Source organism: Enhydra lutris, unplaced genomic scaffold (genome assembly GCF_002288905.1).
Source record: "Enhydra lutris kenyoni isolate GAN:26980312 unplaced genomic scaffold, ASM228890v2 scaffoldscaffold55, whole genome shotgun sequence".
In the NCBI taxonomy this organism is placed as follows: Eukaryota; Metazoa; Chordata; class Mammalia; order Carnivora; family Mustelidae; genus Enhydra; species Enhydra lutris.
In genome coordinates, this window is record NW_019154139.1 from 4,934,782 (window position 1) to 4,962,229 (window position 27,448).

Consider the following 27,448-nt stretch of genomic DNA (forward strand, 5'->3'; position numbering starts at 1 on the left):
GCGCGGGGCGCCGGCGGGGCGGGCGGCGGGCGGTCGGGGCGCGAACCCGAGTCCCAGCCGAAGCCCCAGCGCCGCGCCGCGCCCCCCCCCCCACCGCGCGCCTAGGAGCCCCCGAGCCCCGCGGGCGCCCCCGAGTCCCCGCAGCCCCCGGGGTCGGGACAACTGTTGCGGCGGCGGCGGCAGCGGCGGGGGCACCGCGGGGGGTGGGCGGCCCCGCGCCCCAGCAGGCGGCTCAGCCCCGCGGGCGCCGGCTCCCGGCGGCGGAGCGAGGAGCGAGCGGGCGGCGGGCACGAGGTGAGCGGCGCCCCGGGCGGGCCGGGCTGGGGCCGCGCGGGGGAGGGGCGCGCCCGGACGGGAGGCGGGGGGGCGGAGGGGGTGGTCCGAGCGCCCCGGGAAGAGAGGGCCGGGGGCGGGGCTCCTGGCGGGGGAGGGTCCCGGCGGGGGGGGCGGGGTCTTCGTCGCCGGGGCTCGGGAGAAAGGGGTGCTGGAGCCCGGAGCGGGGAGGGGTGGGCGCGCTGGGAGAGCCGCGGTGGGTGCTTCGGTGGGTCCGGCGTGCCTTGTAAAGGGGTCGGGGACGCCGGGCGGAGAGTCTGGGGGCGGGAGCCGGGTGGGGGTTAGCCGGTGCTCTGGCGTTGGGGTCCGCGCCAGGGCTGATCAAGGTCGGGGTCGCTGAACCTTGGAGAGGAGGGGACCGAAGAGCAATCTGGAGCGCGTCGTGCCGGTACGCGGCAGTTGGGACCGGAATGCGCGTCCGAGGTGGGGACCGGCGTCCGAGGACCGAGTCCCGGAGCGCAGCGAGCGGGGAGCCCCGTGCGCGCCGGACAGAGTTCCGGAGGCACGCTGGGGACCCAGTCGGTTACGGGGGCCCCAGCTGGGCGGCGCGGGCCACCAGGAAGACCCCCTCCAAGAGCGCGCCCCTGGCTCCCCGCCTGCCGCGTGGCCCCAGTGGAGCCGCCGCCGCTTCCCCGGGCCGAATCAATATTGATCCCGCGCCCGGAGCCCGGTGGCCCGGCGGCGGCCTCCGAAGCTCATTAGCGCAAGCGGTTGCCATGGCAACGAGACCCCAAGCGTCTTCAGGTTATATTTATTCTAATTATTATTATCATTATTAGTATTAGTATTTGTTACTCAGCCAGAGGAAAAAAGAAAGGAGGAAGAAACGCCAGCGCGTCCTGGCGCCTCCAACTGTCCTTTGGAGAGAGCCAGTGAGGGGCCCGCCGGCCAGGCCTGGTGGGTCGGGGTTCCCGGCTGGTGGCCAGCGGCACCCCTGGGGCGATGGGGCCAAGGAAGGGGAGTTACATAATACGCCGTGGGAGTATGTCTGTATGCCTCTTTGTGTCTACCCGGCCTCTCTCGGCCTCTGTGATCCCTGCGCTTAGTGACTGCTCCTGCCCAAGGAATCCCAGAGCTGGATGACAGGAGCAGAAAGTGCCTTGCACCAGGAATCACAGTGGGTGGCCTCTAGCCCTCTCTCTCCTGGCTGGGTGACCTTGAGCAAGGTGCTTGACCTCTCAGAGACTCTGTTTTCCCCATCTGTAAAGTGGCCCCAGAGCCCTTGCCACCTCTGAAGGTTGATGGAGGTTGCACTGGGAAGGCCCTGCCAGTGTCTGATGGTGTGCTTTTGGCTGTGTGACCCCAGGCAGCTTTCTGTCCTTCTCTGGGCCTCAGTTACCTCGTCTATAGAATGAGGGCCTTGACCTCTGTGGGTCTAAGCCGTCTTCAGTCACTGGTGTCCGGTGAATCCCACAGCAGGCTGTGATTGAAATGCCCTTTAGCTAGCAAGTTAGGCCCCATTCAGAGTCAGACTAAGGGGCGGGGGTCCGTCTACCATCCATGGTTTCTTCGCCTGTAAGATGGTCTCAGTGTGACCAGAAAGCATGTGGCCCAGCGGGACCTTTCACCGACAGGCGTCTTCAGGGAACGGTTGGAAATGGCTTTCAATGCAGAATCAGAATAAATCGTGGGTCCCTGGTGCCAGCTCAGGACAATCCGCACGCTGGCCAGGGTTGTCCAGATTTGAGGCGTCCCCCAACCCCTGATTCTGTGACTGCTCGGGGCAGGACCCCTGCCTGCGAGCCATCCATCTCTCCAGAGACGCTGTTTGCCGTGTGCCAGCCCTGACGGGTTGAGTGTGGAGCTAGAGTCCAGAAAGTTCCCTGGAGCCAAATGGCCCCCCGCGCCTCACACCTCGGGGCTCAAGGTGAAAGCCCCAGGCAGAGGGTTCTGCCATTTCTTTCGTGTCAGCATCCCACGGAGTTCCTGGCTCTGTCTCAGGCATCTGGGAGGAGAAACAGATCGGCTTGGAGCTGCGTGTGTACGTGTGTGAGTATGGGAACATGCGAGTGTGTGGTGTGAGTTTGCAGCCGCCGTGGTGTGCGTGTAAATGTGTGTGGGGTGTGAATGTGTGCATGTGTGTGTAAACGTGTCTGTGCATGTGTCCCACCCACCCTGAAGCCTGTCCCGCTAGATGGGAGGGGAGGGGTGGGGGCAGGGCCAGTGCTGCTCACTCAGACTTCTGTGGGGGAGAGAAAGGGGGGAGGGAGGCCCGCCCCAGGGAGCCGCCGCTGAGAGCCACTCCCCGGTCCTGTTAGCCACCCGTCCATTCCTTCCTCCGGGCACACCGCCCAGCAAGCCCCCATGGCCGCTGCCTCCGAAGGGCGTCCACTCTGCCCTTGGCTGCTCTTGAGGAAACAGCCCCTGATGGGGCCAGCCAAGGTTGGAGACCTGCCTGGGGGAAGCTGAGGGGGGGGGGGCGCACGGGGGAGCGTCTGCCCCTGAGAGCCTGAGGAGGGGTGCCAGGGGGGCCTGGTCCAGAAGGCAGGCCTGAAGCAGCCAGAAGGGAGGAGCAGAAGGTGTTCTGGGCAGAGCCCCTCGATGGGTGGTGATGCAGATTGGCTGGGGGGGGCGGGGGGCCGCAGGACGAGGGAGACAGGCAGCAGATGGTGCCACCACGCAGCCCGGGCGGGTGCCAGGGGGCGCGCCCCCCCCCCCCCCGCCCCCGGCCTGGGGGAGGGTTCAGAAGCAGGGGTGGGGTGGCGAGGGGGGGAGGATGGGTAGGTTTGGAGCTTGGACACTTACGTGGCCTGCCAGTGGGAGCCCATGGTTGGGTGGGCAGAGGGAGAGGTATTTGGAAGACAAGGAGATGGGTCTGGTTTCCAACCCTCGAGGACAATCAGCCAAGCCCTTGCCAGCCCTCCCCGCTTCCGGCCACACTGCAGGAGAGGAGTGCCTCACAGCCAGGCCCTTGGCTTCTAAGAGAGGGAAGGAGCAAGCGGACACCAGTTTGGGCCGCGACCACTGTCTGCAAATGACATGCGACTTGGCGGATGCAGGTGCAGCATGGGGCCTCCGTGGCACTAGGCTAGCATCTGATGGCAGAGGCCAGAAGGCCTACTACGTGCCACGTTGTTGTATGGAGCGAGCCCCGAGACCCAACACCTCCTTAATCTGCAGGCCATCTGCTTGAACTGGTCCTTATGGATGGATGCTGTTGTGCCAACAAAACGGCCTCAGAGGGGTTCTGAATAACCCAGCTGCTCCACCTGCTTCAGGACTCCACCCAGAGCCCGGCCCTAGCCCCAGGGAAGCCCCGTAGCTCCTCACACTGCTGGCAGCTGCCCTGGGTCAGGCTGCTCCGAGTCTCACTTCCGAGCCCTCATTCTGTTTCCTCTGTTCTGGACCTAGCCAGAGCGCAGCCCATCTTATGGTTGGGGTGATAGGTATCACCTCCCTTCTTGGGGACACTCTGCCTCTATTAAATCAGCCTCTGCTGGTTTGCTTCCTCCCAGCCGAGTCACACAACAGATGCACATCAGTCCTAGGATAAGCAGAGAAACCCCAGCCCCAGCAACCTCAAAAAAGTGGCTTCTCCTAGCCCAGCTGCTCTTTCTAGAAGTTACTGAAATAATAGTCAACCTCCAAGAACAGGAGGAACTTGTGTCCTAAACACTCTTCTGTAAGGTGGGGTCCTGAACATCCGGAGCCAGCAAAAGCAAGGAGAGTGACCGGAGGCCTGGGCCATGGCCTCCTGGAGACGGCAGGTGCCGTCCACTCTGTTGGTTTTGGCCTCATTCTGCACAAATCCTGGCAGGAAGCAAGTTCCATCTCCTTGTCTCTCCATCCCTCTCTTTTTGTCCTTCCTGACCTCCTTCCTGTAGCTAGCACATTGCTTGACCCCATCTCTGTGTGTGACCTGGGAACACAGAGAAGATCCCAAGGTCCTCTCAGACCTGTCCCTGTGGAGCCCTGCCTAGAGATGATCAGGGCTCAACTTGGTGGATGACTGAGTAAATGAATAGATAATTCTCTGGCTGGGACAGTGGCTGTCTTGGGACCACTGACCCTGTCACTGTACTGACTCTCCCTCGTGTCAGCTAGGTCCCCTGGTGACAAGCTCCTCCTTCCTCTTCTCCTTGACTGTGACCAGGTAGGAAATTCTCTGGAGAATCTTCTCTAGGCATCCTGACTTGGCCCCTCACTGGCAAAGTCACTTGCCCCCTGAGCCCCTTTTCCCACTCAGCAGTGCAGGACATGAAGGTTGTGGGGTAAGGGGTCCTGGTAGGGTCTTGGGTGTGGGAGCCCCCACTCTCCATAGCCTAAAGTTGGGGAATCAGACAAAGACAGTGACCCCAGCACATCTGGGGCCTCTGTGCACCCTAAGCCAGAGAGGGAAGCCCCAGGAGCTGCTGCTCTGGGTCCTGAGAGGAAGCTGGAAACTTGTCCATGTACCCAGATACAGATGAGGACGCTGAGTCCAGAGCCAGCTCTGGATGTGCTCAAGGTCACGGTGAATGGACATCCTGGACCTCCAAGGATATTCAGGGTTATGATGCAGACTTGGTAGGTGTTTTTCAGAGGCCCTCAAGGCTGCCTGGGGTGGGGGATCGGGAGGGGGCCGGGACGGCTGAACTGCACTCCCTTCCGGAAAAGGCTTCAGACACCCCCACCGTCACCCCCACCACCTCCAGGCCCTTGGCCATCAGAGCGGAAAAGCAGAAGCCAGATGAAATGCAAATGCCTCCCATCCCAGATTTCCGGACATCAGCCATGAATGGAGCGTCTACTTTGCGTGTTCTAGACAGCCTGCCCCCTTCCCTCTCCCCCCCCAACTAGGGCGTACACTCCGATTACCGCCCATCTGTCCGCACGCACATGTACCTCAGCAGATGCGTGCAGACTCGCCTTGAGAAATTAAGAAATAATGCATGAGTTTCCCAAATTACACCCATTTAACACTGAATTAAGTTCTGGAAGCTCTTAACAGAGCCCTGGGAGGAAAAAAAAAATTTGTTCACACTTCCCTGGAAAATGAGACAAACCGTGATCTTTTAAAACCCAGCTACATAATCTGATTATTCCTCGCTGGCAAGCGTAAGAGATGCCCGGCGGAGGGCGGAGATGGCTCGGCCGCCGCGGAAAGATTTACATGGGGAAATTGGGCCGGGAAAGTTTGCCTCCTGCACCAGATTCAAAGCTCTTTGGCACTTGATAGGCTCAGGATAAAGTGCTGCTTTCTTAGATATTGGCACAAATTAAAAATAAAGACAAATTCCTTCCATAATCCAGTGCGAGAATTCCCTCCGCGGCTCCCCGAGCTGGTTATGGAAAGGATGGTGATTTGCTTTCACTTTGGGCTCCTTTTCTCCCATGCACAGCTGGATTTCTAGACTAACGGCCAATGCATTTAGCTTGCATTCATTCCACGTTTCCGGCGCACCCACCCTGTGCCAGGACACGGTGCCAGCCGGAGACCAGACACGACGAAGATAGGACCTGGTGGGTTTTGCCTGTGTCTTTTGGGGGCAGAATAGAATAAAACAGGCATCTGCAAGGTCCCACCCTGCCTGAGGGGGCAGGGAGAGCTCCCTGGAGGAGGTGACTTTTGGCTTGGGTCGTAAAGGGTGAGTCGGAGGGTGCCCGGCCCAGAAGAGGGCAGAGGGCTCTTCGGGAAGAGGAGTCGCCCGAGAAAATCTTGAAGCGGTCTGGCAGAGGCTCGGGCTCCCAGTGGCATCTTGTGATTTTCACGCTGGCAGTTTCCCTTGTTACCAAGCCCCTTCATATGCGTTACCTTCCAGCACCCTCGGGAAACCCCAGGGCCAACCTATGAGTATCCCTTTTGCTAAGGAGAACAAAGCCCAGAGAGAGGAAGTGGGTGCTGGGGTCATGGCCAGACAGGGCTCTGAAACTCCAGGTTCTGGATCCTGTGGGCTCTTTGGGGTGGGGGAACAAGCATAAGACACTAAAAATGGAAATTCTAAAAATTAAAGCATGGAACCACAGACACTAATACCAAAGTCTAGAAAGTCCCCTTTCTTCTTCCCTCTGAGCTCTCTCTGCCTCCTCGGCTCCCGCCAGGCTGGGCTTCAGAACGTGGGGTCTGAGATGTCCGTGCTAGGTCTGCTAGCACTGAACCTCAGTCTCTACATCCGGGAAATGGGGCTGGGAGCCTCTGTGCCCGTTCGCAGGAAGCCTGGCCACACCACTGAGCCCCAGAGGCCCGACCTCTCTGCGCGAGTCCAGCACGCCCCCGCCGTGGGCTGGTTTGCAAGGCCTCTGCCGTTTCCGTGTTTCAGGAAGCAGGTAGGCAGTGTGGCATCCTCTGGGTGTGACTGCCTGGACTCTGATCCCCGGGGCCCCGAGGCCTTTGGGGAATGAACCGAGCCTCTGAGCTGAGGCCCATCGTCAGGGCAACGGGCAGGGCCGGAGGGAGGCTCCTGGCCCAGATGTACAGATGGCTAGAGAGCCCGTGCCCGGGGCTCCTGCCGGGACAATTGTTCCCTCTGCTCGTTCCAAACTCTGCAACCCTGGGTGGGTTATATAGCCTCTGGGCCTCTGTTTCCTAATCTGCCAAAGGGGTTATTGTGAGAGCCAGATTAGGTTTGCGGAGAGGCTTAGTGAGCCCAGTGTGCGTTGGCGACCGCGTTGTCTGTCTTCTCATGCTATTACGACGAGCTGGCATGTCACTGTGGCACGGCTCACGCCGCCTCAGCTCTTCCTGCAGCAGCCAGGCAGGAGCCGCTCCCGACCGTCCCTGAACCTCCGTGGCAGTGGTTGTTGACTGAATGAGGAAGACTCAAGGGGGCCCTGAGACCAGGGGGAGCCTGCCCAGCGCGCGCCCTCCTGGGTCCACACCCCAGCTCCGGTGCCGGCCGCTCGGCTCGCTCCGAGCCTCAGTGTGCCCGTTTGCGAGATAAGGCTAATAACATCGGTAATGACACTAACGCGTTACAAGGGCAGTTTTGAGGGTCACGGGTAAGAATCATAATATTTCAGGCTCCTGGGTCCGTCCCAACGATAATCGTGATTTTATTATCCCAGAACTCTGGAGGGACCATTCCGCCTTACACCCCGGTCTCCATCCTGGCTAGCTGTGTGACCTTGGGCGAGTTACATGACCTCTCTGAACCTCAGTGTCCTCATCTAAAAATGGGGATAGCACCCACCTCACAAGGTTCTATGAAGAATTAAATGAGTCAGTCCAAGGACCGTGCTTGGTGCAGAGCCTGACGTGTAGTTCAATGCTCGGTACACGTTACAGTCCTTACCGCCAGGGGTCCGGTTACTAACAGAAGCACCCAGGAGGCCCGGAAGCGGTGGGCTTCTCTCTGTGCTCAAAGGGTGGACACCACTTCGTTCCTGCTTTAGCTCTGTGGCTAGAGCCTGGCCCAGGGTGCCTGGGCAGGATGGGCAGATGGGCAGGTGGGTGGACGGATGGGCGGATGGATGAATGAGCGAGTGAGGCGATGGACGGAAGAAGGAAGGACAGACAGATGGACAGCTGTCGGGGAACGTCACAAGGCCAGGACCAGAGCAGCCGGGGAGGGGATTCCTTCTGAGGTCCATGAGCGATGAGGTGGGATGGGCTGCATAGCCGTCTCTCTTCCCTGTGCGGACGTCTGTTGTCCCCATTCCACGGGACCAGGCATGGTGGCCCGAGTCCGGGGGCCCAGGCCACCAGTGTCCCTGCCAGTGTGGTTCTGAGCTGGACAGAGCTGGTTCATGCCATGGCTTCCTCCCCTTTCGCACGGGGAAGTCCCAGTGCCGCTCCGAACCTCCGTTCCCTCCTCCATGGTACGGGCCAGGCGCCGCCTGCCTTTGGGGGATGGTGACGCGCACAGATAAGGTGTCTGAGCGTAGTTTGTAATCTGTGAAGCTGCGCTGGAAGTCGGGGGAGGTGTTTGGGCTCCATACGGTGGGGGACAGGTTGCACGGGAGGCTTTGGAGCAGGGGTGGCGCGTTGCCCGCACAGACTACGGAACAGCGGCCTGCGAGCCGTCTGATTTCTGCCAGAGGGGCCCAAAGCGTGGGGTCAGGGGAGGGGCAAGAAACCAAGGCACTGCCAAGCCACGATAGAATTCAGCCTGCCGGCCCCCAGCGCGGGAGCGTTGGCTCCCAGGCTCTTGGATGCCCTGACCTGCTAGGGAGACCTCTGAGTCGCCACAGAGCCCCCATCCCGGGCACTTCGTAAACATGAATCCTGGGACCATGCCGTGCACAAGGACAGGTGACCACTGCTCCCATGTCGTGACCTCCCTGTGACCACACAGCTGCTAAGGATTTGGATCTGGCAGCTTCGACTCTTTCCACGGTGGGAGGCCGGATACGCTTCATGGCCCAGAGAGGCATTGGCATGGGGGCACCAGAGCCCTGCGCCCGCCCCTCACTGTGGCCTTGTCAAGCCACCTCCCCTCTGTCTCAGTATCCTCCTCTGTAAACTGGGGTCCCCAGCAGGACCCCCGGGGTCCTATGTACCTGAGGGGCAGGCAGAATGCTCCAGAAGCAAGCCCTTCTCACGCTTCCACTGGTCTGTCACCATCGTGGAGCTCCTTCTCTCTGGGGAGGGGGACGCAGCGTAGCGAGACCCTGGGGAAGGAATGGGGTGGGCGTTAGGGTTGCTCTGGAGCTGCCCCGGCCTCATATGGGACCGGAAGTCAAGGGCAGCGGGGTCTTTAATATTTGACCCTTGGATTCCGCTGCCACCTGTTGCCTCCTCTGAAGGGGCCGGGGGTCAGGAGTGTGTAAGCCATCCGCTCGGGTCCCTGTGACGTGCTTATTCACTCCAGAAGTTACCCTCAGGGCTTGTGGTCTGCAGGACGTCTGGATCCTATGGGCCTGGGTCCCATGTAAGGGACTGAGCAAGTGTGGGTGATGACGGGGGTTGGAGGAGGAATTCTGCCTGGAGAAAGGGGTCGGAGCAGCAAGGAGGCCTTCCCCAGGGGAGGTAGCACCCCAGGAGGTAGAGTATGAGATGAGGAGGTCAACGAGCCAGGGGCGGAGGGACATCACGGGAAAAGGAACAAGGCACGCGGAGCCCAGGAAAAGGAGTTGGCACACGTTCAGCACTTGGCCGTGGCTGTCCCGTGGTGTTGCTGGAGGCTGGGCAGGTGAGACTCTGGCATTCGGCAGTGGCCTGACCTCCAAGGACGCTGGCAAGTTAAGGAGTGTTTGTTCCGCCGCCGTGGTCAGCGGGGATAGTGACAGCCCTTCCCAGTTGCTCGTGTGAAGCACCCAGCGTACTTTCCTGAAGGGAGAGGAGACGTGGAGGCATGTGGCAGCCTCCGGCTCCACCCAGGTGCCAGGCTCCCTGGGGGTCCCACTGCCCGCAGAGCACCGCCCCCACCCCTGAATTCAGTCCTACCTGGGGAAGCAAAGCCTTCTCTTCCAGGGACAGGATATTTCCGGTGGGTCCAGACATGATCACCCTCTGGGACTCCGACCCAGTCCGTCTTCCTGCAGGGCCACAGGCCAGCAGGTGGGGACGTCCGGGAGAGGACGAGGGCCTGGCAGAATTCTGGGCAGGGCGAGGGAAAGATTAGGAGACTTTCCTCCTGAAATTCAAACAATTGGACAGTCTGTTCTGGATCGATTTAGAAGCAGTGAAGTGGGAAAAAAATCAGAAAATATAGTGTGAAAGCTATTTTCTCTCTCTCTCAGTTGGGAAGAGGGATGAGCAGTTTATTTGTGGACTGTCCAAGGCCCTGGCCGGGGCCTCTTAGCTCTGTGCTGCCCCTCTATCACTGCCCTGGTACCCCGCTCTCCCACTCCCCACCTCTGTGCCCAGGGCAGAGCTGGGCACCCAGGGTCTCCAAGGGACATCAGACATCGATCCAGCCTCCACTGGGAGCCAACAGTCGCAGGGGCCTCCGGCACGGGCTCAGCCAAGAAGGGCCGCCTGAGCTAGGCCCCTCCTGTGCAGACACCAGCTGGAGAGGGATGGAAAGCCCCACTCCCAGCTCCAGACCTGAGTCTCTGCATGGCAAGGGCAGGTGTCTGTCTCGTTCACTCCTGCGTCCTCAGGGCTGCGAGTCAGGAGTGTACCCAGCAGGGGCTCAGTGAACGTTTCCTGGCTGAATGATGGATGGGAAGGAGGCAAAGCAAGAAGAAAACCGAGGTTTCGAATGAAGCGACCTGCTCACGGTCCCCTATCGGTTAGCGGCGGTGATGGCATTAGAACTAGATCTGTCACCCTCGTACCTGGATGTCCCCCATCCCGCCCTCCGTCCGTGAGGCTGGGAGCTGGTCTGAAATACTCGGGGGGAACTGGCACCAACGACCTCTTCTCTCCCAGGCATGGCCTGTCCCTCTCTTCCTGACACAACCAAATGTAGGCTTTGTTTTCACAGCTTGAGCCAAATGCTGATTGTTTTAAAATAAGCCTGTTCAGTGTGAGGCCAGACTAGTGTAGAGGGGAGGGGTGGGAGCGCGGAGTCCTCCTCCCCAGCTTCCCCGAAAGACTGTCCCCCAGGAGGACGGGCCCCCGGGGGCTGTGGTTGGAGGAGTTCAATCAGAGCCCAGGTCTCCTGGGAAGTCCTGCGTGTAGGCGGAGGGCCAGGCCTCCAGCGCCGGTGGGAAATGGGACCAGCTTATTCCAAAAATGGTCTCTCTTCTGCTTTCCCCCAGGCCTCGGGAGAGGGGGAAATTCCCGGTGGTTTCATTCCGGGAGAGTAGCAGCACCCCCATCACTACCACTTCCTCCCTGATGGCCTAAGGCCAAGAGCTGAAGGCCCAGAAAGGACCTTGACTTGGAAATGAGGTCAGCTTGGGGTCAAGTGCCCGAGCTCAGCTGCTCTGTGACCTTGGCCCCGTTACTTTTCTTATCTGCACACAGGCAGCAGCAGCCCCCTTTTTCAAGAATTAAAGGAGACAGTATTTGTCAGATGCCCACCCCGGGGCTGGACACATAGTGGGTGCTCAAGAAATAGTCTCTTTCTCCTGTTTCCACTGTGCAGAAAGCCAGGTCTTCTCTACAGGCTAACTTTTGTGGGGGTTCTTCCTCTATAGCCTGGAGCCTGTAGGCTGTGGCCCAAGGTCTGTGCCCCCTGCCCCGCACCCCGGCTGACAGCGGTGGCGGGGAGGAGGGGTATGCCACAGAGCATGGAGAGCGCTGTGCACCCCTAAATGTCTCAGCGTCCCCCCGAGCCATGCCGGGGATGTGTGGACTGTGCCAGCTGGGGCCAGTGTGGTGCTGAGGAGGGAGCCCCGTGCCGAGAATCTGGAAATCTGGGTGCCGGTCCCAGGTCGGCTTCATAGGACCTATGTGACACCCCCATCCCTGCAGAATGACAACCTCTCTGGTCCTCCGTTCCTCCGTGTCCACATCTGAGCTAATGATCTCCCCCGGACCACGTCTCAGGTCACGTGCAGCTCACTTTAAAGAACGTGGAGGAGCCGGAAGCAAATCCTGAGCCCAGCGAAGGAGAGGCCAAGAAGGGAAACCCTGTTTCCTGACCACCCGCTGACTGCCTGGCTCGGTCCTGGACTCCCGTATGCCACCTCATGTCATCCCGCAGGTCCCCGCATGAGGCTCGGTCAGGACCCCACTCCGTAGGCAAGAGGGAGACCCAGACAGGCTGGGTCACATGTCTGGGGCCACAGGACCACCGTGGCCCCTCCCCCAGGCCAGCCTGCGCCCCTGTCCTCTCTGCGACCCCCGCTGCCAGGCTCAGCCCGGAGCCCACCTCCTGGTGGACTCCCGCCCTCCGCACCCCAGTTCTGACCGGCTTTCTTGCTGACCGAGCTCTTTCATAAATGCTTTTTGATGTTACCTCTCCATTCCCCAGAAATTTGGGGGCCCACATTCCCCCGTAGCAGCACACTGATTAGACCTCCGTAATACTGTTCACCTAGATGTCAACCCGTGCTCTAAAAATTGAGCAGTTTTCTCCCCGTCCTGAGCCATGTTCCGTTTTGAAAAGCAGGAAGCCTGCTGTGGTGGGCCGGGACGGCTTCTTCAGCCCACGGACCCCGTGTGAGGAAGGCCCGCCCTCCCAGGGCCAGGCTCTGCCCCATCACCAGGGTGGACCGGGATGGACTCCCGCCTGGCAGGGGTGTAGGTCTGATGGCCGGGCCTTCCCTCTCCAGCCGGGGCCTGTGCTCTGCCCTGGCTCCCCACTCCCTCTCGGAGCCCACCTGGGGGATGGTCCGAGGGCTCCGCTCCTTGGACGCAGGCAGACGGGCTTCTTAGCGATTCCTTGGTTTCCCGAGTGCAAAGAGAACGGCTCTCCAGTTCAGGGAGGAAGTGCTGGCTGGTGCCGACTGAGCTGGGAAGGAGGCCTGAGAAAAGCAGCCCAGCTCCTCCCCCGATGCCTGCCAGCGGCTGCCCATGGTGACCTCAGGCCCGAGAGCTGGCTTCCCTCCAGATCTCCTACGACCACGTCAAACTGCCGTTCTCTTGGCGGGATGGGGATGCGGGGAGTGTGTGACGCGGGGGTCTTCCCTCTGTCCCAGAAACCCCCGTGCCCTCCACTTCTCACACCGATCTCGCGGCCGACCCCTCCCCGTTTTTCTCCGGAGATCCGTCATGGGAGCGGCTGGCACAGGGGGCAGCAAAGCCCAGGGTGGGGACCACGGGGCTGCGGTCGGCCAGGGAGATTAGGTTGGGGTCCCAGCAGCCCCAGGAGTGGGGGTGAGCCAGAGGAGGGCTGCTGTCTGTTCAAGTCTGGGCCTCAGGGCTGAGTGAGGGCTCGTCAGCACTCGGGGAAGGTGGCCGGGAGCCACTTCCTGCCACCTTTGAAAGCGTCCTGTGCCCCCTGGCTGCCGGCCATTGCCGCCAGGAAGCCCTCTTGGGTGTGGAGGGTCCCAGGGAGACCAGGCCTGGCTCGTTGGGGTTCGGAGTGGGATAGAGAACCGGGCCGGCTACCCGGGGATGGCAGATGCTTTTGAGAGGGGCGGTGGGGCCTGGCTTGGCTTCTGGCCGCCCCTGGCTCGCCTCCCGCTCAGCAGCTTTAGTGCCAATTATGGGGAGTGTGGGCGGGAGGCTCATTAACCCCCAGAAGTGGAGCGGGTTCAGGGGTGCTCCAGGTGGACATGCCCCCCCCCCACCGCAGGCCAGCAGAGGGGGGTTAAGAGTGCTAGGTCCGGGGGTGGGGGGTGGGAGAGCCAGCTCATCCGCACCATCCCCGTGGTCTCCTTTATGGCCCTATTTGCATAATTTTGAAGTTGGTTGGCCTAAAGGCAACTTCGCTTAATCACAGCTGACAAGTCTCTGGTTGCGACAGCAGCTGCTGTCAATTAGCCGCGTTGGTGCCGCGGTTTGTTAAACCTTCGCTTGGCAGCCCCAGCCCCTCGCCCCTCCCGGCCCCTGTGCGCCAGACCCCGAGGGAACCGGCAGGGCCCTGCTGCCCGCTCCCTGGTGTGCACCCCAGCTGGGGCTTCTCAAACTTGCAGGCGCCAGGACCCGTCAGCAGGCGTTGGTTAGCAGGTGCTGGGACTGGTTAGCAGGCACTGGTTAGCAGGTGGTGGGACTCGTTAGCAGGTACTGGTTAGCAGGCACTGGTTAGCGGGCGCTGGGACCCATCAGCAGGCACTGGTTAGCAGGTGGTGGGACTCGTTAGCAGGTACTGATTAGCAGGCACTGGTTAGCGGGCGCTGGGACCCATCAGCAGGCACTGGTTAGCAGGTGGTGGGACTCGTTAGCAGGTACTGATGCAGTGTGGCATCCTCTGGGTGTGACTGCCTGGACTCTGATCCCCGGGGCCCCGAGGCCTTTGGGGAATGAACCGAGCCTCTGAGCTGAGGCCCATCGTCAGGGCAACGGGCAGGGCCGGAGGGAGGCTCCTGGCCCAGATGTACAGATGGCTAGAGAGCCCGTGCCCGGGGCTCCTGCCGGGACAATTGTTCCCTCTGCTCGTTCCAAACTCTGCAACCCTGGGTGGGTTATATAGCCTCTGGGCCTCTGTTTCCTAATCTGCCAAAGGGGTTATTGTGAGAGCCAGATTAGGTTTGCGGAGAGGCTTAGTGAGCCCAGTGTGCGTTGGCGACCGCGTTGTCTGTCTTCTCATGCTATTACGACGAGCTGGCATGTCACTGTGGCACGGCTCACGCCGCCTCAGCTCTTCCTGCAGCAGCCAGGCAGGAGCCGCTCCCGACCGTCCCTGAACCTCCGTGGCAGTGGTTGTTGACTGAATGAGGAAGACTCAAGGGGGCCCTGAGACCAGGGGGAGCCTGCCCAGCGCGCGCCCTCCTGGGTCCACACCCCAGCTCCGGTGCCGGCCGCTCGGCTCGCTCCGAGCCTCAGTGTGCCCGTTTGCGAGATAAGGCTAATAACATCGGTAATGACACTAACGCGTTACAAGGGCAGTTTTGAGGGTCACGGGTAAGAATCATAATATTTCAGGCTCCTGGGTCCGTCCCAACGATAATCGTGATTTTATTATCCCAGAACTCTGGAGGGACCATTCCGCCTTACACCCCGGTCTCCATCCTGGCTAGCTGTGTGACCTTGGGCGAGTTACATGACCTCTCTGAACCTCAGTGTCCTCATCTAAAAATGGGGATAGCACCCACCTCACAAGGTTCTATGAAGAATTAAATGAGTCAGTCCAAGGACCGTGCTTGGTGCAGAGCCTGACGTGTAGTTCAATGCTCGGTACACGTTACAGTCCTTACCGCCAGGGGTCCGGTTACTAACAGAAGCACCCAGGAGGCCCGGAAGCGGTGGGCTTCTCTCTGTGCTCAAAGGGTGGACACCACTTCGTTCCTGCTTTAGCTCTGTGGCTAGAGCCTGGCCCAGGGTGCCTGGGCAGGATGGGCAGATGGGCAGGTGGGTGGACGGATGGGCGGATGGATGAATGAGCGAGTGAGGCGATGGACGGAAGAAGGAAGGACAGACAGATGGACAGCTGTCGGGGAACGTCACAAGGCCAGGACCAGAGCAGCCGGGGAGGGGATTCCTTCTGAGGTCCATGAGCGATGAGGTGGGATGGGCTGCATAGCCGTCTCTCTTCCCTGTGCGGACGTCTGTTGTCCCCATTCCACGGGACCAGGCATGGTGGCCCGAGTCCGGGGGCCCAGGCCACCAGTGTCCCTGCCAGTGTGGTTCTGAGCTGGACAGAGCTGGTTCATGCCATGGCTTCCTCCCCTTTCGCACGGGGAAGTCCCAGTGCCGCTCCGAACCTCCGTTCCCTCCTCCATGGTACGGGCCAGGCGCCGCCTGCCTTTGGGGGATGGTGACGCGCACAGATAAGGTGTCTGAGCGTAGTTTGTAATCTGTGAAGCTGCGCTGGAAGTCGGGGGAGGTGTTTGGGCTCCATACGGTGGGGGACAGGTTGCACGGGAGGCTTTGGAGCAGGGGTGGCGCGTTGCCCGCACAGACTACGGAACAGCGGCCTGCGAGCCGTCTGATTTCTGCCAGAGGGGCCCAAAGCGTGGGGTCAGGGGAGGGGCAAGAAACCAAGGCACTGCCAAGCCACGATAGAATTCAGCCTGCCGGCCCCCAGCGCGGGAGCGTTGGCTCCCAGGCTCTTGGATGCCCTGACCTGCTAGGGAGACCTCTGAGTCGCCACAGAGCCCCCATCCCGGGCACTTCGTAAACATGAATCCTGGGACCATGCCGTGCACAAGGACAGGTGACCACTGCTCCCATGTCGTGACCTCCCTGTGACCACACAGCTGCTAAGGATTTGGATCTGGCAGCTTCGACTCTTTCCACGGTGGGAGGCCGGATACGCTTCATGGCCCAGAGAGGCATTGGCATGGGGGCACCAGAGCCCTGCGCCCGCCCCTCACTGTGGCCTTGTCAAGCCACCTCCTCTCTGTCTCAGTATCCTCCTCTGTAAACTGGGGTCCCCAGCAGGACCCCCGGGGTCCTATGTACCTGAGGGGCAGGCAGAATGCTCCAGAAGCAAGCCCTTCTCACGCTTCCACTGGTCTGTCACCATCGTGGAGCTCCTTCTCTCTGGGGAGGGGGACGCAGCGTAGCGAGACCCTGGGGAAGGAATGGGGTGGGCGTTAGGGTTGCTCTGGAGCTGCCCCGGCCTCATATGGGACCGGAAGTCAAGGGCAGCGGGGTCTTTAATATTTGACCCTTGGATTCCGCTGCCACCTGTTGCCTCCTCTGAAGGGGCCGGGGGTCAGGAGTGTGTAAGCCATCCGCTCGGGTCCCTGTGACGTGCTTATTCACTCCAGAAGTTACCCTCAGGGCTTGTGGTCTGCAGGACGTCTGGATCCTATGGGCCTGGGTCCCATGTAAGGGACTGAGCAAGTGTGGGTGATGACGGGGGTTGGAGGAGGAATTCTGCCTGGAGAAAGGGGTCGGAGCAGCAAGGAGGCCTTCCCCAGGGGAGGTAGCACCCCAGGAGGTAGAGTATGAGATGAGGAGGTCAACGAGCCAGGGGCGGAGGGACATCACGGGAAAAGGAACAAGGCACGCGGAGCCCAGGAAAAGGAGTTGGCACACGTTCAGCACTTGGCCGTGGCTGTCCCGTGGTGTTGCTGGAGGCTGGGCAGGTGAGACTCTGGCATTCGGCAGTGGCCTGACCTCCAAGGACGCTGGCAAGTTAAGGAGTGTTTGTTCCGCCGCCGTGGTCAGCGGGGATAGTGACAGCCCTTCCCAGTTGCTCGTGTGAAGCACCCAGCGTACTTTCCTGAAGGGAGAGGAGACGTGGAGGCATGTGGCAGCCTCCGGCTCCACCCAGGTGCCAGGCTCCCTGGGGGTCCCACTGCCCGCAGAGCACCGCCCCCACCCCTGAATTCAGTCCTACCTGGGGAAGCAAAGCCTTCTCTTCCAGGGACAGGATATTTCCGGTGGGTCCAGACATGATCACCCTCTGGGACTCCGACCCAGTCCGTCTTCCTGCAGGGCCACAGGCCAGCAGGTGGGGACGTCCGGGAGAGGACGAGGGCCTGGCAGAATTCTGGGCAGGGCGAGGGAAAGATTAGGAGACTTTCCTCCTGAAATTCAAACAATTGGACAGTCTGTTCTGGATCGATTTAGAAGCAGTGAAGTGGGAAAAAAATCAGAAAATATAGTGTGAAAGCTATTTTCTCTCTCTCTCAGTTGGGAAGAGGGATGAGCAGTTTATTTGTGGACTGTCCAAGGCCCTGGCCGGGGCCTCTTAGCTCTGTGCTGCCCCTCTATCACTGCCCTGGTACCCCGCTCTCCCACTCCCCACCTCTGTGCCCAGGGCAGAGCTGGGCACCCAGGGTCTCCAAGGGACATCAGACATCGATCCAGCCTCCACTGGGAGCCAACAGTCGCAGGGGCCTCCGGCACGGGCTCAGCCAAGAAGGGCCGCCTGAGCTAGGCCCCTCCTGTGCAGACACCAGCTGGAGAGGGATGGAAAGCCCCACTCCCAGCTCCAGACCTGAGTCTCTGCATGGCAAGGGCAGGTGTCTGTCTCGTTCACTCCTGCGTCCTCAGGGCTGCGAGTCAGGAGTGTACCCAGCAGGGGCTCAGTGAACGTTTCCTGGCTGAATGATGGATGGGAAGGAGGCAAAGCAAGAAGAAAACCGAGGTTTCGAATGAAGCGACCTGCTCACGGTCCCCTATCGGTTAGCGGCGGTGATGGCATTAGAACTAGATCTGTCACCCTCGTACCTGGATGTCCCCCATCCCGCCCTCCGTCCGTGAGGCTGGGAGCTGGTCTGAAATACTCGGGGGGAACTGGCACCAACGACCTCTTCTCTCCCAGGCATGGCCTGTCCCTCTCTTCCTGACACAACCAAATGTAGGCTTTGTTTTCACAGCTTGAGCCAAATGCTGATTGTTTTAAAATAAGCCTGTTCAGTGTGAGGCCAGACTAGTGTAGAGGGGAGGGGTGGGAGCGCGGAGTCCTCCTCCCCAGCTTCCCCGAAAGACTGTCCCCCAGGAGGACGGGCCCCCGGGGGCTGTGGTTGGAGGAGTTCAATCAGAGCCCAGGTCTCCTGGGAAGTCCTGCGTGTAGGCGGAGGGCCAGGCCTCCAGCGCCGGTGGGAAATGGGACCAGCTTATTCCAAAAATGGTCTCTCTTCTGCTTTCCCCCAGGCCTCGGGAGAGGGGGAAATTCCCGGTGGTTTCATTCCGGGAGAGTAGCAGCACCCCCATCACTACCACTTCCTCCCTGATGGCCTAAGGCCAAGAGCTGAAGGCCCAGAAAGGACCTTGACTTGGAAATGAGGTCAGCTTGGGGTCAAGTGCCCGAGCTCAGCTGCTCTGTGACCTTGGCCCCGTTACTTTTCTTATCTGCACACAGGCAGCAGCAGCCCCCTTTTTCAAGAATTAAAGGAGACAGTATTTGTCAGATGCCCACCCCGGGGCTGGACACATAGTGGGTGCTCAAGAAATAGTCTCTTTCTCCTGTTTCCACTGTGCAGAAAGCCAGGTCTTCTCTACAGGCTAACTTTTGTGGGGGTTCTTCCTCTATAGCCTGGAGCCTGTAGGCTGTGGCCCAAGGTCTGTGCCCCCTGCCCCGCACCCCGGCTGACAGCGGTGGCGGGGAGGAGGGGTATGCCACAGAGCATGGAGAGCGCTGTGCACCCCTAAATGTCTCAGCGTCCCCCCGAGCCATGCCGGGGATGTGTGGACTGTGCCAGCTGGGGCCAGTGTGGTGCTGAGGAGGGAGCCCCGTGCCGAGAATCTGGAAATCTGGGTGCCGGTCCCAGGTCGGCTTCATAGGACCTATGTGACACCCCCATCCCTGCAGAATGACAACCTCTCTGGTCCTCCGTTCCTCCGTGTCCACATCTGAGCTAATGATCTCCCCCGGACCACGTCTCAGGTCACGTGCAGCTCACTTTAAAGAACGTGGAGGAGCCGGAAGCAAATCCTGAGCCCAGCGAAGGAGAGGCCAAGAAGGGAAACCCTGTTTCCTGACCACCCGCTGACTGCCTGGCTCGGTCCTGGACTCCCGTATGCCACCTCATGTCATCCCGCAGGTCCCCGCATGAGGCTCGGTCAGGACCCCACTCCGTAGGCAAGAGGGAGACCCAGACAGGCTGGGTCACATGTCTGGGGCCACAGGACCACCGTGGCCCCTCCCCCAGGCCAGCCTGCGCCCCTGTCCTCTCTGCGACCCCCGCTGCCAGGCTCAGCCCGGAGCCCACCTCCTGGTGGACTCCCGCCCTCCGCACCCCAGTTCTGACCGGCTTTCTTGCTGACCGAGCTCTTTCATAAATGCTTTTTGATGTTACCTCTCCATTCCCCAGAAATTTGGGGGCCCACATTCCCCCGTAGCAGCACACTGATTAGACCTCCGTAATACTGTTCACCTAGATGTCAACCCGTGCTCTAAAAATTGAGCAGTTTTCTCCCCGTCCTGAGCCATGTTCCGTTTTGAAAAGCAGGAAGCCTGCTGTGGTGGGCCGGGACGGCTTCTTCAGCCCACGGACCCCGTGTGAGGAAGGCCCGCCCTCCCAGGGCCAGGCTCTGCCCCATCACCAGGGTGGACCGGGATGGACTCCCGCCTGGCAGGGGTGTAGGTCTGATGGCCGGGCCTTCCCTCTCCAGCCGGGGCCTGTGCTCTGCCCTGGCTCCCCACTCCCTCTCGGAGCCCACCTGGGGGATGGTCCGAGGGCTCCGCTCCTTGGACGCAGGCAGACGGGCTTCTTAGCGATTCCTTGGTTTCCCGAGTGCAAAGAGAACGGCTCTCCAGTTCAGGGAGGAAGTGCTGGCTGGTGCCGACTGAGCTGGGAAGGAGGCCTGAGAAAAGCAGCCCAGCTCCTCCCCCGATGCCTGCCAGCGGCTGCCCATGGTGACCTCAGGCCCGAGAGCTGGCTTCCCTCCAGATCTCCTACGACCACGTCAAACTGCCGTTCTCTTGGCGGGATGGGGATGCGGGGAGTGTGTGACGCGGGGGTCTTCCCTCTGTCCCAGAAACCCCCGTGCCCTCCACTTCTCACACCGATCTCGCGGCCGACCCCTCCCCGTTTTTCTCCGGAGATCCGTCATGGGAGCGGCTGGCACAGGGGGCAGCAAAGCCCAGGGTGGGGACCACGGGGCTGCGGTCGGCCAGGGAGATTAGGTTGGGGTCCCAGCAGCCCCAGGAGTGGGGGTGAGCCAGAGGAGGGCTGCTGTCTGTCCAAGTCTGGGCCTCAGGGCTGAGTGAGGGCTCGTCAGCACTCGGGGAAGGTGGCCGGGAGCCACTTCCTGCCACCTTTGAAAGCGTCCTGTGCCCCCTGGCTGCCGGCCATTGCCGCCAGGAAGCCCTCTTGGGTGTGGAGGGTCCCAGGGAGACCAGGCCTGGCTCGTTGGGGTTCGGAGTGGGATAGAGAACCGGGCCGGCTACCCGGGGATGGCAGATGCTTTTGAGAGGGGCGGTGGGGCCTGGCTTGGCTTCTGGCCGCCCCTGGCTCGCCTCCCGCTCAGCAGCTTTAGTGCCAATTATGGGGAGTGTGGGCGGGAGGCTCATTAACCCCCAGAAGTGGAGCGGGTTCAGGGGTGCTCCAGGTGGACATGCCCCCCCCCCACCGCAGGCCAGCAGAGGGGGGTTAAGAGTGCTAGGTCCGGGGGTGGGGGGTGGGAGAGCCAGCTCATCCGCACCATCCCCGTGGTCTCCTTTATGGCCCTATTTGCATAATTTTGAAGTTGGTTGGCCTAAAGGCAACTTCGCTTAATCACAGCTGACAAGTCTCTGGTTGCGACAGCAGCTGCTGTCAATTAGCCGCGTTGGTGCCGCGGTTTGTTAAACCTTCGCTTGGCAGCCCCAGCCCCTCGCCCCTCCCGGCCCCTGTGCGCCAGACCCCGAGGGAACCGGCAGGGCCCTGCTGCCCGCTCCCTGGTGTGCACCCCAGCTGGGGCTTCTCAAACTTGCAGGCGCCAGGACCCGTCAGCAGGCGTTGGTTAGCAGGTGCTGGGACTGGTTAGCAGGCACTGGTTAGCAGGTGGTGGGACTCGTTAGCAGGTACTGGTTAGCAGGCACTGGTTAGCGGGCGCTGGGACCCATCAGCAGGCACTGGTTAGCAGGTGGTGGGACTCGTTAGCAGGTACTGATTAGCAGGCACTGGTTAGCGGGCGCTGGGACCCATCAGCAGGCACTGGTTAGCAGGTGGTGGGACTCGTTAGCAGGTACTGATAAAGCAGGCACTGGTTAGCAGGCACTGGGACTGGTTAGCAGGCACTGGTTAGCGGGCACTGGGACTGATCAGCCGGCACTGGTTAGCAGGTGGTGGGACTCGTTAGCAGGTACAGATTAGCAGGCACTGGTTAGCAGGCACTGGGACTGGTTAGCAGGCACTGGGACTGGTTAGCAGGCACTGGTTAGCAGGCACTGGGACTGGTTAGCAGGCACTGGTTAGCAGATGATGGGACCTGTTCGTAGGTGCTGGGACCAGTTAGCAGGTGCCAGGACTGGTTAGTAGGTGCAGTTCCTGAATCCTCGGGGTTCGGAGGGGGGCAGCCCGAGAGCCCGTGTCTCTAGCCAGCTCCGAGGAGATGCCCTGGATGCTGTCTGTGGACTGCACTGTGGGTATCAAGGCTCTAATGCAGGGGTTCACAAGCTGGGGTGCCCTTTTTCTGTTAATAAAGTTCTACTGGGACACAGCCTCACCCATGTGCTTAGTATCACATGTGGCCGCTTTCTTGCTACAATGGCAGAGTTAAGTTGTTCCCACAAGGCCCAGTGGCTCAAAAACCAATGACATGTACATCTGGCCCTTTCTAGAAAACGTCTCCTGACCTCTGACTAGCCCAGTGGTTCTCATACTCGAGCATCTGTCAGGAAAAGCCGGGATGAAGACGCAGATTCTGAGATCCTGCATTTCTAGTCAGCTCCCGAGTGCAGGGCCACACTCCAGGCACCCTGGTCCAACGACCTCTCCAATGGTCTGTACATATCTTGTCCTACCCTGAACTCCACCCCCATTAGAAGAAGAAACTGAGGGTCAGAGAGGTCCCTTGACTCTCCAAGGTCCTGAACTGATAAGCGCTGGCTCTTTGCTACCGCATACTGTACCCTTGACGCAGGTGCCTCTCCCCAGAGTGCACACACCCCGGGTACTTAGCTTGGTCTCTTTCGAATCTGGGTTCTACACTGGGGCTTTGCCGTTAGTAACAGCAACACCTGAGCCGGACACAGAGCGCCGTCAGCCTCCTTGGGTTAGGAAGCGTGATCGTGCAAGGTCAGGGTATCGAGAGCAGAGCCACGCGCACCTAGCGCCCAGTGGGGGCTTTTCGGTCTGTCCTCCGCCAACATCTGTAGGGCGGCTGGCGGTTGGCAGCGCACTCAGTTACCAACATTCGTTTGGCGTCATTTTCCCCCGTTGGCAGTGACCACCTGTCCTGCCGTCTCTGGGTTCCTTGGCATCACTGTGAATGACCAGCTTGCTCCCTAATCTTCCCAAAACCCAGAGAGGGGAGAGGCGAGGCACCCATGACATGCAGAGGAAGAAACCGCACCTTCCAGAGGCAGGTGAGCTGCCCGGGCAGGTGGGAGGCAGCCCTGGGCTTCTGGGCCTGGGTTAAGTCACGTGGGTCCACCCGGTCAGGCACATGGCAGGGCTACTTGGGAGGACGGTTCATGTCCCTTGTTTATAGGCAAGGAAGCCTATGGCCCAGAGAGTTGATGACCGGGAAGCACTCGAAGGGATAGGGTTGTCATGGCGAGGCCAGGGATCCACGCGGGGACAGATCCTTACTGGAGCGGGGCGATCCCAGCACGGGGCCAGGAGGCCAGGAGGCATAGCTGAGCACAGGCAGCGTCTCCAGAGAACTCGGGCAAGCCAGCTCCCTGACACCCCCCACTAGGTCCCTCCTCAACCCCCCAGAGGGGGGGTTGGGGACTGGGACTTTTAACAGTCGAAGGGGGACGGGGAATTATCTTTATTTTTGTTCATATTTTTAAGCATTTTGTATATTACCGCCTGGACTCCCAGTGAGGGAATGAGGTTAGTCCCTCTCCTGATGTTCTCCCACCACGGTTCCTGTCAAAGCCGCCTTCCTTACCGGCTTGTCTATTAATAACATGATAGAGCTTCTCGAGCACACCACCCAGCGCGAGGGCTAGAACATCGGCCCCGATTGCCCTCCCTCACCTCCGCCCCTCAGGACCCAGGCATCATGTTGGCTCCCCTCCGTGCCCTGGTCATGGCCATACGCCTCCCACAAGAGCGCGTGTTTCTCCTGCTCCTTCTAGTCTCAGCAAGCGGACCATGTTGTGTTTGATCTGGGGACCTGAATCTCTCCCTTGGTCCTGTGTGGCTAAAATGCCCCGAGACGTCTGGTGCGGCTGCGTTTCCCTTGGTAGCCGTGGAGTGTTCTAGTGTTTGGGCATACCACAGTGCATTTTCCATCTTTCCATCTGGGTCGCCTCCAGGGTTTGGCTCTTCTAAACCATGCTGCTGGGAACATTCTCGCACCCGGTGCCTGGGGGCCCAAACCCCTGAGCCCGGAAGGGGTGTTGGAGGCACTTACCATGCAGTGGCTGGACACCCACCGTGCCTAAGAGGATGAAGTGAAGTGAGCTTCTCCTGGACCCCCCGAACTTGTGGAGGGATCGTACCCCCACTAGGCCAGCCAGTCTGTGCTGCGAACCAGCCCTTGAAAAGGCAAATATAGGAACTGCAACATCGGGTGATCATGAAGAGTAACGTAATGATAGAGCTACATGTTTCTACGCGATGGGTTCTCAGGATCTGACACATGGGAGGTTCGCTTTGAATTGTAGCTTAAAAACATCGAGGTGGCCCAGACTCAGAGAGGTGCAGGGGCTCGTCCAGGGTCACAGAGCTGAAGCCGAGCCGGGCCCCGAGCCTGTGTGTGTTTGTCACACTGAAGCAGCCACACTTTCTCCTCCCATTTGTAATTCTTGCTCCTTGAACACCCCTACCCCGACCCAAGAAGCTACTGTGAGACCCTGGGGTCCTCATGGAGTCCCAGCTCTGCCACCGATGAGCCGGTGGCCCAGGATGAGTGTGGAATTCGAGGAGATGAGAAAGTGCCTATTTCCTTACTTGTATATCACAGGTAATCTCCACCCCTCCTAATCCCAAGGATTAAATAAATACTCCACCAGGCTGGGTCGGCCCTTCTCCTGGGCCCCACGGCCCCCTTTTCCCCTTCACTGCACAGTCACCCTGGGGGTCCCTGTCCCCCTGGGCCGTGGCTGGATAAGGGAAACCCAGGCCAGTCTGAAGTTGGGGACAAATGGAGTGCCGGGTTCTTCAGAGGATGAGGAAGGGGGTTTATGTCTGGCCCAGCTCAGGGCAGGCAGGATTCCAGGGATAGAGGGGAGGGTGAGGGAGCCGGCCTCTTTTAGGGCCCACCTCTAAATCCTTTCAACGTGCCCCCTCCCCACCCAGCTCCCCAGGTGGCCTGTGGGCACACCTAGCTGGCCAGACAGACGACCTAGTGGACAGATGTAGGGTCCCACCACAGGATCATAGCTGGCCCCTGTGTAAGCATTTGATTGGCTTCGTGAGGGTTGGGACGGGTCTGTTCTGCCTACTGTGCCGTCTGCTGTCCCCAGCCCAGTGCCCAGCTGACCCCTTGTAGGGAATGAATGAATGTATGAATGAAGGAATGAATACATTCACACATGCCTCCTTGGTCCCTCCCAGCACCCCTTCAAGGTGGGTGTGAGATCCCCATTTGCAGATGGGAAACTGAGGCGTGGCTCTGGCTTCTGTTCTCCCCAAGGAGGAGGGTTCCTGGGCCCAGGGCCCCCCACCCCGAGGGAGGCTGGACTCGAGGCCTGGGCGTCGGGAAAGAAATCGAGGCCACCCTCCGGCAGGCGTCCTGTGGGCCTGTCTTTCCTCTTCCTGCCCTCACACTTTCAGTGATTCATTCTTCATGGGATATTTTTGTGTTGCTCCAGTGGGGGAAAAAATGCCGCTGGGATCTCCAAGGGTTGTTTTATCTCCGTGGCGCCGCCGAATAATTCAGGGGAACAGACGAGGCAGAGCGATGTCGGTCGTGGAGTGTCCCTCGATGGCTTCAGCTGAGCCCTCCCCTTCCCTGGGGAGGAAACCGAGGTGGATTCGAGGGAGCCACTTGGCCTGTGACACAGCGTGGCCCCAAGGGGGAGGGCAGAACCTCCGGGGATGGGGACGGCCAGCCATGCGCCCTTCCCTGGGCCTCAGTCTCCTCACCTGAGACATGGGGAGAGCGGCAGTGCCCACCTCCAGTATTCGAGAACGGGACATACAGGAAGGACTCGGTATGTGCAGAACGGGCCCAGGGCGAAGGTCAAGGAAGGGGCTCGGGGAAGCAAGCTGAGGTTAGAACTTGAACCCCAAGCCCAGCTGGCTGGGTGGAGGGGGTCAGAGAGGGGAGAGAGCTCTCTAAGGAGAGACTGCAGCGTGTTCTCGAAGCGGGGAGGGGCAGCAGTGGTTTCTGTTAGTGGTAACCTGCCCTCTGTCCCCGTTATGACTCTTTGCAACACCCCACACTACAGTTTGCAGAGATCCCTTTGGCCCTGCGGGGGCCCCATGGAGCGGGTGTTACTGTGGTCTGCCTGATATGCGTGACCGGAGGTCGGCGGGGACAGGGAGCGTAGATCGAAGACTCTGCGCTGTCCCACCTGGGTTTCCTGGCCGCAGAGCTGGGGTTTGGTGCTGCTCAGCTATGGCAGGTGGCTCCACAGTGAGGCTGAGGCCCACGGTCCCTGCCAGTGACAGCAGAAGTCAAGCCCGTTCTCTGTGGGCGGAGTGAGCATGCCTCACTAAGGCCTCTGCCTGGATCTGCCTGGCTTCCTCTGAAAGCTTGCTCCTCGCAGTAAGGCGGACCCGGCATCCAGGCCGGTGAGTGTGGGTGGAGTGTCTACTCTCTGGGCAGCAAACATCTATTCAGCACCTACTGTATGCATAGCAAGGCAGGGCAGATAAGAGGCACAGAGGTCTCCTCTGCCCCAGAAGCTTGCACCAGGCAGGGAAGCAGTTAGCCCACAGGCAGGGGTGGAAGGATATTAGGGCCAAGTACAGCACAGACACAGCAGGAAGAGGAAGTCACCTGTAGGCACAGTGTTCAAACACACTTTCATTTGCTAATGGGCACCCAGGAAACTCTCTGGTACCTAAACCATTGGCTTTGGAAACAGCGTGGGCAACACCAGATAGGAGCCATTTGTGGAGTCCTTGGTCTGTGTGCTGGGGGCTCTGCCAGCCCTTCTGGTTCTTTCTGTCTCTTTGTACCCCAGCAAGGGGTACAAAGATGAGGAACCTTACAGATGAGGAACCTGAGCCCAGGGGAGTAAGTTGCCTGGAATTCCCAGCTATTGAGTGGCAGAGTGCGGATCCTGGGCTAGGTGCTGTCATCCCCCCAACCCACCATGAACCTGTTTGTGGTCAGACAGACCTGAGTTCCGGTCACAGCCCTGACACCCTGCAGGTCGAGGCAAACCACTTAGTTGCTCTAAGTTATGGTTTATTTATCTGAAAAATGGAGCTCATGATGCCTGCAGTCATTCACCAATGCATCAAGTGTTTAAGAATTGTCCACTATGTGCCAGGCCCCATGCTGCTTACGGTGACCAGCAGCCACCATGCGGTCTCCGCAGGGCCAGCTTCTCGGGCATGTGACCCGCGAAGTCACACAGAGCCCAGCGCTCAGGAGAGCCCCAAGCTTGGCTGAATGCTCTGCCGTCGCTGTCTAGAAATGCCTAATCATTTTTAAACAAACGCCTGCATTTTTCCATTTTGTGCTGGGCCGTGCAAATTATGTCACCAGTCCTGGGTCCCAGCCCTCCTCCATCTTACAGTCCAGTTGAAGAGACGGATGTGCCCAGAGCCACCGCGCTGAGTGCGTAACTAGAACCGCCATCTGCGTTTGAAGGCAAGAGGGACTGGCCGTGAGCACAGGAGGAGGGGTCAGGGGAGGCCTCTTGGGGGCCCCAGGCCCTGGGGGAATGGTCTGGAACTGCCAGGTACAGGAAAGGGACAGTGGGCTGGGGCACAGCACAGGGATGGAGATGGCCCGTATGGCTGTAGGGGGACCCCCCAGGCCAGGGAGGAGCCAGGACCCTGGGGTGATGGGGCTTACAATTTGAAAGCCAGCTGACTTCGAGGTGAGGATGGGTTGGGGGTACAGCAGCCGTGCAGGGGGACCTCATGGGGCTTAACAGATGCAAGGAAGAGGAAGTGGAGGAAGCTGGAGGGGGCCGGGCTGCCTCCTGGGCTCGTAGGTCTGCATGGAGGTGGGAACCATAGGGAACCTGGGGGCCAGCGCAGAGGTTCAGTGGGAAGCGTGGGTGAGGGGGCTGGTGCAGGGGGGCTGGTGCACATGTGGGTCTCTGGCCCATGTCTGTCCTCCGCGCCTGCGCTG

The 27,448-nt window shown here is 60.2% G+C and overlaps 1 protein-coding gene across 1 annotated transcript in view; it reads left to right on the forward strand.

Annotated features, from left to right (window-relative positions):
- Positions 1–255: 255 nt before the first annotated feature.
- LOC111157466 (KIAA1644 ortholog) overlaps positions 256–27,448 on the forward strand; it is a 47,871-nt gene continuing 20,678 nt past the window's right edge. Inside the window, exon 1 of the mRNA XM_022518885.1 lies at positions 256–294. The gene's annotated coding sequence lies outside the window, so the exon portion shown is untranslated. The remainder of the gene's footprint in view (positions 295–27,448) is intronic.